The sequence below is a fragment of the Natator depressus genome, chromosome 2, assembly GCF_965152275.1.
Source record: "Natator depressus isolate rNatDep1 chromosome 2, rNatDep2.hap1, whole genome shotgun sequence".
Taxonomy (NCBI): Eukaryota; Metazoa; Chordata; order Testudines; family Cheloniidae; genus Natator; species Natator depressus.
In genome coordinates, this window is record NC_134235.1 from 167,165,342 (window position 1) to 167,180,415 (window position 15,074).

The window sequence follows — 15,074 nt, forward strand, 5'->3', positions numbered from 1 at the left end:
GTACAGATGTGGGGACCTGCATGAAAACCTCCTAAGCTTACTTTTACCAGCTTAGGTTAAAACTTTCCCAAGGTACAAACTATTTTACCTTTTGCCCTTGGACTTCCACCACCAAACGTCTGACTGGGTTTATTTTTGAGAAAGCGTTGTTTGGAAACGTCTTTCCCCCCAAAATCCTCCCAACCCTTGCACCCCACTTCCTGGGGAAGGTTTGGTAAAAATCCTCACCAATTTGCATAGGTGACCACAGACCCAAACCCTTGGATCTTATAAACAATGAAAAAAGCATTCAGTTCTTACAAGAAGAATTTTAATAGAAGAAACAGTAAAAAAGAATCACCTCTGTAAAATCAGGATAGTAAATACCTTACAGGGTAATAGATTCAAAACATAGAGAATCCCTCTAGGCAAAACCTTAAGTTACAAAAAGACACAAAGACAGGAATATCCATTCTATTCAGCACAGCTTATTTTCTCAGCCATTTAAAGAAATCATAATCTAACGCATCTCTAGCTAGATTACTTACTAAGTTCTCTAAGACTCCATTCCTGTTCTGTCCCCGGCAAAAGCATCACACAGACAGACTCTTTGTTTCTCCCTCCCTCCAGCTTTTGAAAGTATCTTGTCTCCTAATTGGTCATTTTGGTCAGGTGCCAGCAAGGTTATCCTAGCTTCTTAACCTTTTACAGGTGAAAGTGTTTTTCCTCTGGCCAGGAGGGATTTAAAGGTATTTACCCTTCCCTTTATATTTATGACAGGTGGTAGGAGGTCCCGTGGTGATCGGGGCAAGACACAAGGCTGAGGAAGTGAAGGGTGAGGAGGACAAGCGTGTATAGCTGTTTCCTAGGTGTGGTTCGGAGGCAGATAAGCTGCATGTCAGGCTGCCAGCTCAGGTGGTGCGTAGGGGGCAGCTGGGGAGGTTTGTGGGGCAGAGGCCTGATGGTGAGGTCCGGAGGGATGGGCGGGGAGCACCCCCCTGCAGGGCCTGCTTGAGGAAAGCACAAGAAGTTGGCTGTAAGGCTGGCCTCACCTCCTGGAGTATACGACAGGGGACACAAGGGATGGAGAGCCCCATGCGCCAGTCCACCCTGTTGGGACAGCTGAGTGAGCAGCCCTGGTTTGGCAGCTAGTTTGCCTCACAATTACTGAGCCTTTCATGGCAAGTCAAGGGTGGCTGATGCATTTTAAATCACTCCATGGAATTTGTGTGCTTTGCATTTGAAGAGAAAAGCTTTCCATAGAGAGTGCAGCATCCAAAAATTTCAAGGATAGATTCCATCTGTGCATTGAAATGCACAATTTTTTACCACCTCAAGTTTACAATGCTGATGAGACAGGTGTTTTTTGGAAATGTCTTCCAAGTTGCACACACAGTCGTGCCTGGATATATGTCAAGCAAGAAAATGATCACTTTCTTGTGCTGTGCCAATGCAAGTGGGAGGCACCGTTTGCAATTGGCTTGTATGGGCAAACCCAAAAAGTCACAGTCATTCAAGGGCACAGATGTTCAGCATGTGACAGTTCATTACTATCACCAGAAGGCAGCACGGATGGACAGCCATATTTTCTAAGACTGATTTCATACAAAATTTGTGTCCCCTGTTTGCAACTAGCCACAGAAACAACAGTTGCCTGAAAAAGCAATTATATTGTTGGACAGTGCTCCTTCACGTCCTCGGAAAGAGCAACTGATGACAGATAACCAGATTTTTGCCATGCTCTTGCCAAATGTGACTTCTGTTTGCAGCCAATGGACCAATCTATAATTCAGACTTTCAAAAAAATTACAGAAAAAAGTTATGGAAAAAAATTATTAACTGAACAACATGACATGTTTATTTTTTTGAAGTCACTGATTCTGAAAGATGCTATTTATGGTTCTGAAAAGGCATGGAATGATGTCAAAGACATCACATTACAAATTTGCCTGATATTAACTGTGGCCAGATCTTGAAGACAACAACATTTCCTTGATTTTGAAACAGACCCCGAGGAAAGCAATGATATTCTTGAAATTATAAATCACCATCATGGTTTTGAAGAAGTGGATGAAGAGAATATCCAGCAATGGCTCCTGCGTGACAGCAACCAACCCCGGTATCAAATTTTAGATGATTCTGAGATTAATGTCGCTGTTGAAGGGGAATATCAGGTGGAGAAGGCAGACACTTAACAAGACACAACTGAGCTTGTATGAAGCACAAAAATTAGTGCAGAGGACACAGTGCAGAATCTTCAGAATGTGTTTATGTTCTTTGAGCAACAAGATGATATGGGGGTATTCTGATATCCTGCAGCTGCGTTCAATGTGTGACAAAGAGAGACATAAGATTTCTAAAGTTAATATCAGGCAGATTTCTAAAGGTCTTTTTCAAAAATCCATTCCAGACAATTCTAGATAACAGGAACCTAAAGTACTACTTGTGCTGTTAGATTACATCTTAATATACTAATCTAGTATAGTTTTTCATTAAACAATAATGTTGGTTTGATGCAGTATAATTGATTTCTTAAAAAAAAAATCCCCAAACTTTGTCACTCACGGAGGCTGTCCCAACCATTAATATGGATTAAAGTTTACACAGTATATTACATGTTAAGTACAGTATTAGAAACTATGTATATTTATTTATAGATATGACACCATTATTCAACTATAATTTTTTCTTTGTCATTTGGTCTGCTGCTTCTTACAGATGGTTTGATTCCTTTCTTATGCCCTGTAGTGTATGGAGGGGACTACAGCAATCAGTCAATCGTTGAAACAGGTGAAGGTGCCATTGACCTTGTGCTCCAGAAAGTTCTTTTGATATTGTGGGCACTAAGAAAAACATTGCTAATATACTTTACACAATATAGTCATATAATAGGGCTGCAAAAACCATTAATATATAATTTAGTCTGCAGAGCACATACAGAGACAAAAGGTTGCCAGCTATATACAGACTGAACTAATAATCTTGCTCTTATGAAGGACTAAGTGAAGCTAAGTTCTCAGAGAAAATAAATTGACATGTAAAGACAATTCTAACTCTTGAGTCTAGATCCACTGATCCTTTCAAGATGGGATGTAATCAGTAGATAATAGCTAGATGGTGAGGAGAAGAGAGGATTTAGAAAGTACTATTCTGTGGAAGTAACTCCTAGCAAATGCCACCCCCAAAAAAGCTTGCAGATCTAGCTTGTGAATATGTGAATACTCATCTGGATTGGCTTTATCGATATTTTCTGCAGAAGATAATATCTTTGTCCATGATGTGGAAGTGGACCTAGAGGTTTTGTGCTTTTAGACCACGAGGTATTTTCACCAGCAGTTGCTTTGTAGGCTTTTTGGATGCAATTCTGTATTCATCTTGCTCTGATAGTCTTCTCCTTCATGACAATGTTTCCACAGAGCCCCATAGTAAAAGTTGTCACAGGCCTCGCCACACAGCCATAAAACCTTGTTGAACAGTAGTTGGCAGTTATGTGATGCATAAGTCCCATGAGCTCGCTTTGCAGATGATGCACTGATATTTCCCATCTGGGTTGGTGTGTGCATATATGATCCATAAACTGTCCATGGTCTTTGGAAACCTCAGGATTTGAGGTTCTGCATAAAACTTGCTAGAGCTGAGGGCCATGAGACTCTCTCAAATCATATCTTCCGCACCCTGAGGACAGCTCTAATGGATAGTATTGTTATAATATATTACTTCAATAGACATGGAGAGGTCTCAGTCCCCTCCTGTTGTGTCAGGAGGCAATCCAATCTGTGAAAATGATGGAATTTAGAATGAAATGACCCCATCAACTCTGCACCTGTCAATCACAAAAACAAGCATACCCAGAAACTTAGGTGAGAAAGGTGAGGATCAATGTAAGTGGTTGATCAAACCTTTAGTGGTTTGTCTGATATTTGCCAGGTAGAGCCATCCAGATATGGGCTTGTCTTGCTACAGATCTAAGCAGCTACAAATCAGCAAGTCCAAGATTCAGCTTGAGAACAGGCAAAGATGCACAGTATCTATCAGACAGTTTTCATTTACATAGAGGTAAAAGACTCATGCCTTCTTTTTTTTTTCCATTTTGCTGAGGAAGACTCCACACGATAGACCAGAGTTCCTGGTTTGAGAACAGCAGATAGACTATTCTGTCTTCACTGTGGCTCTATCAAAACAATATATTTAGAGACCAAGCTACTGCTGGCAGATTTTTGTGCTTCCTTCCCACATCAGGAGAGGGTGGCATGAAACAAAGGCATTTGGATTTCTTGAACGCATCAGTTCATTTCAAGTAAACTTTTAGCTTTTCATTACATCCATTTTATGCCATAATTTTCTTTCAGGTCATGTCTAGTATTTAAAGAACAAGAAGGGAACATTTTCTCTTGATATCTCTGAATACTAGTGTTACACTTACAATTAAAGTCAGGTCAGGTAAATAGCAAGGCCTCTTCTATTTGGAAGGTGTAGCGTTGCTCCTCAGTTGATTGAGTTCCTTGATAGTAGACCCATCTTGTGGATAATAGATAAGAATTTGAAAAATCTCAAATTAGAAACTCAGGAACTTTCTGATCAGGCTCTAAGGGATCATGTGTGAATCTTTTTGAAGGTTGCTGGAGTTCTGCTGTGTTTTGAAATCTCTTAATTAGTTGGTGAGAAGAAATTTGTGAAGACGAAGACATTGGTATGGAAACAAGTGTTGATAATTGTCCCCTCAAGGTTAATATTGCCAAGTTGAGGGACAGGTTATCCTGTAAAAATGTGAGGAATTAGAGAGCTGCAGTTTATTGGGATTAATTTGGCTGCCTCTCCACTTGCAGTGGAGATTTGTTCTTTGTATTACACTATTTGTTTTTGGAGAGTTTCTTGGATATTAGATTACCTCACTCTGTCTGGCAGATCTGCTTTTCTCAATCTTCCATTCAGTAACCACATTGATAATTTAGTAATGGTGGATTCCAATGTTAAGGCATAGGCCCTGTTAAAACAAGCTGGAGGTTGTGTTGATCATGGATTTGCTCCCTAGTTTTAAGAACCTCTGCTGCTTCAATTAGTGAGGGGCAACTAGGAAGATACAAACCTTTTCTCCCTTATCTCATGAACCAGCTGCGAAATGTGGGGTAAGGGACAAGAAGCATATAATTAGGTGCTTGGGTTAGGGATGAATCATTAGCTACAGTAGCTTATTTGACCATAGGTGTAAGAGGGTGTCAACTGCTGTTGCTCTTCTGTTGTGAATGGAGAAGTATAATTCAAAATTGTGATTGTCCAGTGAGGTGAATAAGTAAATTGTGGGTTATTCCAATGAGCCTATCATTCAGTTTTATACAGACAAATAATTAAGGGATCATACTCCCTCCTGAATTATTTTTCTTCTCAGTCAGTCTGCCCTGTGGCTGGTGGCTCCTTTTATGTGCATAGCTTTTACGAAGAGTGTGTTCTCCTACCCACTGAGACAACTTTTTTGCTCTCTAATGAAGCAGGTCCAGCAGTTCCCCCTTGTCAGTTCAGATAGGAGATCATGTTTATATTTTTGTCTTGACCAGGATATGCTTGTTTTTTAGGACTAGCTGTGACTTTCACAGAATCTGCTCATTTCTCTAAGTTCTAATAGGTTGGTTGATTTTTCTCTCTTTCCACCCTGATCCACACTCTTTTACCAACTTCTTCCCCGACTGGATTCTCTAGACTCTAGCCCCTCAATACTCAAGTTTGGTGAGAATTTTCCTCTTTGTTTGGCAGAGATGTTCCCTTGATCAATCTCTACTCTTCCATCCACCACAACGAAGTGTATTACCTTGCCTGGAATTGTGACATCTGAATTTGGTGATAGATCCTACCTTGGTCATGTAGTAAGTAGGAGTCTCTAATGTATCTCATGGGCTATTATTCTCAGAGCCACTCTGTGATACAAGAGACCATGATCCCAAAGAAATAGACTCTTTCCATGCCACGAGTATCTCAGGAGGATGTTAAATGGCAGCTACTAAAGTTAGACAGTTTTAAAATCAGCGGGTCCAGATAACTTACATCCAAGAGTTTTAAAAGAGCTGGCTGTGGAGTTTGCTGGACTGTTAATGTTGATTATCAAGTCTTGGAACACTGGGGAAATTCCAGGAGACTGGAAGAAAGCCAATTATGTGCCAATACTTTTAAAAGGGTAAATGGGATTACCTGAGTAATTATAGGCCTGTCAGTCTGACATCAATCCCAAGCAAGATAATGGAGTGGCTGATATGGGACTTGATTAATAAAGAATTAAAGGAGAGTTTATGGAAAGTAATTTTAAAAAAAAAGATTATAAGTTTGGTTGATACGTTGTTGATATAATATACGTAAACTTCCCTAAGGTGCTTGACTTATTACTGCATGAAATTTTGATTAAAAAACTAGAACATGGTACATATTGAATGGATTAAATCTGGCTAACAGATAGGTCTCAAAATGTAACTATAAACAGGGAATCCCTCCATTTACTGGAGTGCTGCAGAGATTTGTTCTTAGCCCTACACTGTTTAATATTTTTTATTTGGGCTGTTGATTAATCGCAGTTAACTCACGCTATTAACTGAAAAAAAATAATTGTGATTAAAAAATTGGTCATGATTGATCACAGTTTTAATCACACTCTTACACAATAGAATACCAATTGAAATTTATTAAATATTTTTCTACATTTTCATATATATTGTATTTTGTGTTGTAACTGAAATCAGAGTGTGTATCATTTTTATTTCAAACATTTGCACTGTAAAAATGATAAATAAAAGAAATACTATTTTTCAATTCACCTAATACAAATACTGTAATGCAATCTCTTTGTGTTACAAATGTAGATTTTTTGTTACATAACTGCACTCAAAAATAAAACAATGTAAAACTTCAGAGCCTACAAGTCCACTCAGTCCTACTTCTTGTTCAGCCAATCACTAAGACAAACAAGTTTGTTTACATTTACAGGAAATAATGCTGCCCTCTTCTTATTTACAGCGTCCACAGAAAATTTTGGGGCTCATGGTGGGTAATCATCTGAACATGAGCTCCCATGTGATGCTGTGGCCAAAAGCATAGATGCAATCCTGGGATGTATAAACAGGAATTTCAAGTAGGAGTAGAGAGGATTTTTTACCTTTGCATTTGGCACTGGTGTGACCACTGCTGGAATACTGTGTGCAGTTCTGGTGCCCACAATTCAAGAAGGATGTTGACAGATTGGAGCAGATTCAGACAGGAGAGCCCCGAAAACAATTGAAGGATTAATGCATCCGATGAAGTGGGTTCTAGCCCACGAAAGCTTATGCCCAAAAAAATCTGTTAGTCTTTAAGGTGCCACCGGACTCCTTGTTGTTCCTATAGTGATAGACTGATAGAGACCAATCTATTTAGCTTAACAAAGAGATGTTTAAGGGGTAATTTGGTTACAGTCTATAAGTACCTACATGGGAACAAATATTTAATGATGGGCTCTTCAATCTAGCAGAGAAAGGTATAAATACAATCTGGAAATAAGGCATACATTTTTAACAGTGAGAGTAATGATCCTTGGTAAATTGTTCCAATGTTTAATGTTGGATTCTCCATCACTGACCATTTTTAAATCAAGATTTGATGTTTTTCTAAAAGATATGCTCTAGGAATTATGTTGGGGAAGATCTATGGCCTGTATCATACAGGAGGTCAGATGAGATGATCACAATGGTCCCTTCCGGCCTTGGAGTGATGGAAGAATTTTTAATTATGGCTCTCCTAGTTGCTGACACACAGATCTATCACTGGTGCCTATGAAATCTGTTACTGATAAATGATGCTCTGCCTTTCAGTGTGCCCTCACCATTCCCAGGTAAGTAATGGATTATGAAGAGATTACATTACTCTTCTCAAAAGTTTATGATGAACCTCTGCTTTTGAAGGAGGGACAATGCCAGATCAATAGCAAAGGATAAGGGATGCAATCTAAAAATGGGTGCATATACTGTATATGCATGCTTTGGTTAATCCCCTAACTGTAGCTGACATCCTGAAGGGGGAGTACTTTGTACTGTACTGCTTTGAGTTATACACAAACCAAAGCTATATCCAGGTACACTTTCTTGTTTGAAGAGGTCAGGATGCTGCAGCAGGATGCTGAAGAGTATTATGAGCAGGTTTTTCCATTCTAAAATTATAATATTGGCCTTCAGATCCTTTATATCCAGTACTGGTGGTATCTCTTCTGACATTTTGAGTTAATTTACTTTGTTAAAGTACTGCAAATAGTATTGAATAAACATAATTTCTCATTATGAAATACAGCCTCTAAGGTTTCTATGCAAAGCAGGTGGTTTTTAGTCGTTTGAATCACAAGGGAATTGCCAGGCTTCTTTAAGGTTATTTGAAGGAAACTCTGGGAACTTGGGGAAGTTTCATGAATTATTGTAGCATAACTGTCTTTTATAATTTTTAAGACTTGTCTTGGTCAACTTTTCCCATTCAGACAGAAAATGGGATCCCAATCTCAAAGGACCTGTTCTATTGATTGAGAACACTTGCTGCCTTCACACACTCATGAGAAAAGATCGGCAGGCCTGTACTCTATAGAGTAAATGACCAGTCTTTGCGCACTTTTCAGGAGATATTTAGCAGCAAAGTGTTGTAGTGAGTCTTAGTAATAAGAGAATTCTTTTTTTCTACTTACAAAAATATAAAGTACCTTTACTAATAAATTATAAAACAGTTAAAATTAACTTTTGTCAAAATGAATGAACAAAGTACATTTTGTGATGCATTATTCTTAGGCTTGTTCATTTAGTCAGTAATTTACAGTAGGTCTCCCAGGTTCTGCTGAGTAACAAATACCATAATCTGAACTCTAAATAAAAAACTGTACACTGAATAATGACCTTATTAGTGTATAAAAACCTAGAGCTCTAGATTCAAAGAGCAATGATAGCCATATTGTATGGTAGCTATTGCGAACAATGCTTCTCTGTACTGAAGTGTGTCATGGAAACTCTAGTGACATTAACTTTGACTAAGACTTGGGACTATTTTTTGAGGCTTTAAAAAATATCTAGGGAGTTCCATACATGTAGGCTGTATACTTTTATTTAAGACATTATCAAGATAACCCCTCTTCCTCCCTCTCCCCTCCTGAGTTTGTGTTTAGTTTCATCTGGCTTTCATGTTTTAAATCCAAATAAATATACCTGAAATAGCGGATAGAAGGCAACCCCATCTAATCAGGTAATAATTATAATTACTAACACTTCACTTTGTGTAGTTACCTGAAAATCTCAAATTAGATTATAAAATTTAATCCTCCCAATATGGAGAGGCAACCAGTTAAATGATTTGCCCAGGGTAACATAAGGAGTCAGGACTAGTATTAAATCCTGACTGTCATTTCCCTGTTAAGTACCAGACCGTATTTGTGGCCATTGAACATCTTTCAGATCACTTGTCAGTCTCTGGGTTAGCTACATTTTCAGGTGAAGAGGCAAAATGGAGCCTAAATTTGAGCCTTTGACACACCCTTTGTCGTATGCTTGAGAGTGATGACTGATATTTATCATAATGGGCAACTCCCTTAATTAAGGAAATAAATCTTACAGTTGAAAAGTAACTCTCTCCACCACACGTACCCTTTCAATATCACACTACCTCCAGTGGAGAAAATGATAAGTCATACAAGTGATTCCCAAGGCAATACATCCCTAAGAATACTCAGGAACATCACACTAAAACACTTGCTGAAAATATTTCTAAAGACAAAGGTCATTAAAGCTTAGGTCATGTATTGTACAAGATCACAGCACACAGCTTGAATGATTGAACTACAACGTACACAACACAGGCTGAAAATGGACCAGATACTAAACAGGATCTAAACCTTATTTTTTATCTGGCTCTAACTGCTAATTGTGATCCTGATTATGCCCCCGGCTTCGGTGCTATGAGAGCCGGCAATGCAATAATTGAAACAAATTATTACAAACACGATGATGAAAATGCATGCTGGACTTTCTGCTCAAAACTCTTACTGATCATACAAAGAAAGAAACCACTCAAGAACTAGCAGATGTAAACACTCACCTACATCTAGTGTTTAACGCTGTAGATTATCATGACTAACACAATGCAATTTTCCCCTATAGCCAAGCTGTACCAGATGAAATATCTCACATACTAAAGCTGGTAGGTAAGCACAGAAGCTTTAAAATAAAATGTGCAGTTATCAGCAGACTCATTGTGCACAATAGTCCTAGTATTGAAATTCTAGCTGAAATATCTTTCTAGGTCCTTACATAAACCCATTTGATCTTACCTATATTTTTGAGGTACCCACATTTATGGTTACAAATTTCAAAGGAGCAGCTTTTCCATTATAAACTAACATTGTAAGGAAGAAATAAAGTAAATATTCATTAAACTAATCTCTCAGCCAAAATTTTTCCTATGTTATCTTATTAGTACACAGAACTCAACTACAGCAATTAAAGATGCACTAATTCATATGTATGAACTGCTTGGTTAACACTGCTCCAAAGCTCAGATGAGGTAAACAATAAAACCATCCTGACTATACACTACTTTTCAGTGATTCATGCATCTGATTTTATTTTTTGGTAACAATACTTATCTACTTTGCAGGGGCTGTGCGAGGTCTAATTCTTTCATTTTGGGTTCAGAACTGTACATTTATGCTAAGAAGCCTGTTCAACTTTGTGCCAACTAGGAGATTCTCTCCTGAGTCATGGAAGCAAATTTAGTATTAACAGAGTTGTACACACCCATGCCACTCCATCAAACTTCAGATATGCGCAGAAGTAGTTAGTTCTGTGTCCCCAGAGATGTTGATTGTCACAAGGAGCCCAGGAGGAATTTTGCAGGGCTGCAAAGACAACTGTCATTTTGGTACAGGTAGAGCTTTCTGAAAGGGCCCAGTCTTAAGCAGGAAGCTATTACATACCATGGCCAACGTTTTCAAACCTGGATGCTTAATGTGAGGTATATATTTAGGAACCTAGTTAAAAGTCGCCTGAATTTCAGAAACACTGGAGCACATGTAAGTTTCAGTATGGGCTGCAGGTGTTCGGCACTTTTGAAGGCGAGGCCAATTATTTAGGCACCAAATATTTTAGGCGCCCAAGTTTGAAAATAGTCTTTTTAAAAAATTCATAGGCACTCACTTTGCACAAATATACTTCTTATATATGATGTGCTTCTTATAACACTGCAGAGAAAAGTAGGTAAGTGTGGCTAATGAAGAATTCAAACTCTTATGAGATACTTTTTAAATGAGTACATGACTAATTAAAACTACACTGAAAACTTCGGGGTATGTGTTTCATAAGAATCAACCTAATAAGTGGCCCTTGCATGCACATGGAATGGTGTAAAATGTAAATAATATTTAAACAAAATTGGCCCTAAAGTTAGGTAATCAGCTAGTCAGGTCTAAACAATCACAAAGGGCAAAAGAGAACAACCAGTACTCAAGTGCTTAATCTAGATTATTAAACACTTTATATAATATCAGTAATACCTTGAACTTAACTTTTTGTGTAGGACTTGTTAGGGACTTACGTTGTTTATTTCTTTTATTCTAACATTTTTAATATACACTTAGTTCAAATTATTTCCCACGGACAGAGGCAGAGACAGTGGAACAAATGCCATTCCACTGCATGGGTGGAGAGAGGTAGGATTTGAGGGGCTCACAGAGCAGGTGAACTGCATGCATATTGCAGGAAACAGCAGGTGGCTCTGCATGTGCGGTTGCACAGGTGGATGGAACATGGGGAGGAAAAGAAATGAGGATGGGAGATCTCCCACTAACCGATACTGAGTGGCCACTGTTCTCTGAAGGAGCAGTGGGAGGAGAATGGGCAATACTGCAGTGTAAGGACTGAACTATGGGAACAGTTTTAGCCTATGACTTGGGCGGGAAGATTAATTCCCTCAACCCTGTGGAGATTCCTAGAGCCCAGAAGCAACTCGGACTATGAGCATGAAGAAGCATTTGCCTCAGAGTCATGTTCATTTTCTTATTTATATTTGGATTGTGACTGGATCTTGATGGGTTCATGGCAAGGGAGCACAAGGACCTTCCTCTCTTCCATGTATTTTCCAAAGGGACTCACACATTGTCCCTTTATTTCCCTTGGGTGTGCAAGCCCAAAAGTGGCAGCAAAGTCCTGGCTCTGCCCAGCATTACCCTTCCTAAAGGTGGACTACCCTAACACTGAGAAGCTTGGGCATCTATTGGTAATGTGCTTTCCCCAAAATGGTGTACAATTTAACTACCACAATCTGGCTCTTAGGTATTTTATCTCGTAATGCTCATTAATACAAGTGTCAAGATAGGTAATTTGGGACCCCTACTTTGCCATTGTCTCTCAAATTCTGCTACAAGGCAATTCTCAAAGTGAGAAGCCAAAACATGGTTGGATTGTCTCTTAACTATGAAGACTCCTGCTGTGACTGAGATGGTAGGAATTGTAAGTGCCAGTTTGACCCTGTCTAGCCTGCATAAAACACTGTATATCAACATACCAGTAGCTAGCAAACTACAGAGTGGGTGCATGTTGTGCAGTCCCTGCCAGCTCTGCTCAGCTGTAATCCACAAATATCAGGATTTGTTCATTTATCGCCTCTTATGCATCCTTTCAGAACTTGTTCTTTGTGTGTTTTTAAACACAAAACGGGAAGGTTCAACAGGAAAAGTGCTTGCTTAATTGACGCAGGACTTGATCTTAATCCTTCCTAGCTCTGTAGGATTTATTTTGTGCAGAGGGAAAAAAAAAAAAGGCATCACTGAAAACATTTGGACAAATACAGTGAGTCATTGGGGAAATGTATTAAGTTAATTAGCAACCCATGTAATAGTAGATGGGAGCTTTGCTTTCATATAGCACAGTACTGATTAAAGAAAGCGACATTCCTTATCTGAATCTTAATCTGCATCCTGTTGGAGAGAAACTAGCAGAGTTCATTTTGTTAGCTGACAATTTACAATCGTGTTTTTAATTCCAAATATGGCTAGAGTGAGTTCTCTACCTTACCCTACAAATGCTAATGGGAAGACAGCACGGCCATACTTATAAATTAAACCCCCATATACTATACAGAGATTGCTGAATATATATTGCCTTCAGTGGGGGCACAATTTTATTATTTATTGAAGTTGCTCCTCTTGTGCAGCTGTTAATCATTTCTAGGTATTTTTCGCTTCACATTTATAGCCATCAATTCCTGACAGATCCTTTTATGACAGCTCCTTTTCCCATAGGAGTCCCAATGCATTCCTTTCAGAATTCTGAGACTATCCACATATTTCTAACTTTAATGCTTTCCTTCACTGAATATCTGAGGCCAAGAAGGACTGGGCAAGACCATATTTGGTCTGTGCCAGTACTGTTCCTTTTCTGCCCAGCAAACTGAACTACTCAAGCCCTCTGCAGCAGTCTCAGCCCAGTTCAGCCTTGGAGAAAAAACAAATGGCGCCCTTAAATCCCACCGGGTGCTTGATCTTGCAATCTTCCTGTCTTCAGTGGCAGCAATATTAACATTAGGACATCAAGCCAGCTCTAACTTACATTTCATTACAAGTTAGTTTTTTCAGGATGTTTTACATGGATGTTCTCCATAGTCCTAGAAACCACAAAATGGCATGGAAACAGTATCATATATGGCAACATTTAAACACCAGGCAAGAGAATTTTGTCTGAGGCAGATAGGTTTGTGTTGGGAGGGGAGACTCAAGAAATTTTGAAATACAAGATTTAATTTTCTATATCTTAAAATATATTAGACCACATGAAAACAAACGTTTGTGCATATTTCATTGTAATATTGGTATATTTTTTAAAAAAAACACACAGTATCTAATATAATAAGATTTCCCTTCTGTGTGTCCTCTCTTTCCATTTCTTTTCTCCTTTGGCTTTCTAAAGTATCTCTGTTTCTTTTCTTCCACCTTTCTCTCTGTTTTCCTACAGTATTTCCCCCACCCATACTGTTTATTAAAACTTACAAACTTATACCACGCCAACTAAAAACCCCCAAATCATTTTGTTTAATCTCTTTCACTTCAAGAGACTTCTGTGATTCGTTATTGTTCCTCTTACATATTTCTGTTCATTCACATTCATCACTTTCCTTTGGAAAACATCTACCTCCTTTGGTGTTCCACACCCCCCCGCCCCCACTTTTTTTTTCATCTCTTATCTCCTCATCCTCCCTCTCTCGCCTTTGTGCCTCAGTACCTTTTGAGTTTTACCTTTCAGAATCCTGAATGAGACTGCAGAAAACATGACAGAAGAGGTTCAAGTTAACTTCACAGGATGAGGTAAGTTGGAAGAGGACCCTTTGAATATATACAGAATAAAATAGCATTGATATGAAGCATACTTTCAATATAACAATGATGCTTTGCTCTTATATATCATTTTCCATATGATGATCTCAAACTGCTATACAAAAAATAAATAAAGCCTCACAAGATTCTGGATGAGGCAGATGAGTACTGTTATCTGCATTACAGTCAAAGCTGAGACTAAAACTTTAAGTGCAGCACTACCACAAATTGCCCTTTGCTTAAGTAGAATCTTAGGGCTTTTGTACAAGGGTGTACACCCTTGTACAAAAGCCCTAAGATTCACCCAGTTCTTGTAAGGCCAACATTTCCAAACTTGGGTTCCTAAAGGAAGATGGGTAAATTCATATTTAGTAGCCTACATAAAATTGGCCTGATTTTTCAGAGGGTTTGAGCACCCACAGTTCCTGTAGACTTTAACAGGAGCTGCTGGTACTCAACATCTGTGAATATCAGGCAAATTTTATTTATGTGGCTAAAGTTAAACATCCACATTGGAAAATTTTTTCATTGGTGATTCACCCAAAGTCACATGGAAAGTCTGGAAGAGCATATAATGCTATCCAGGGCTCCTGACTCTTAATCCTGAGCATTAGTCACAAGAAAATCTTTCTTCCATTAATCCCTCGCTGTGCCTCCGTCCCACCTTTATCTCATGATGTCTTATTTTGTACAGTGTTTGCAAATTATTGCACCCGGTAGCTAAATGTCCCAGAGAAAAAAGGTTACTCAT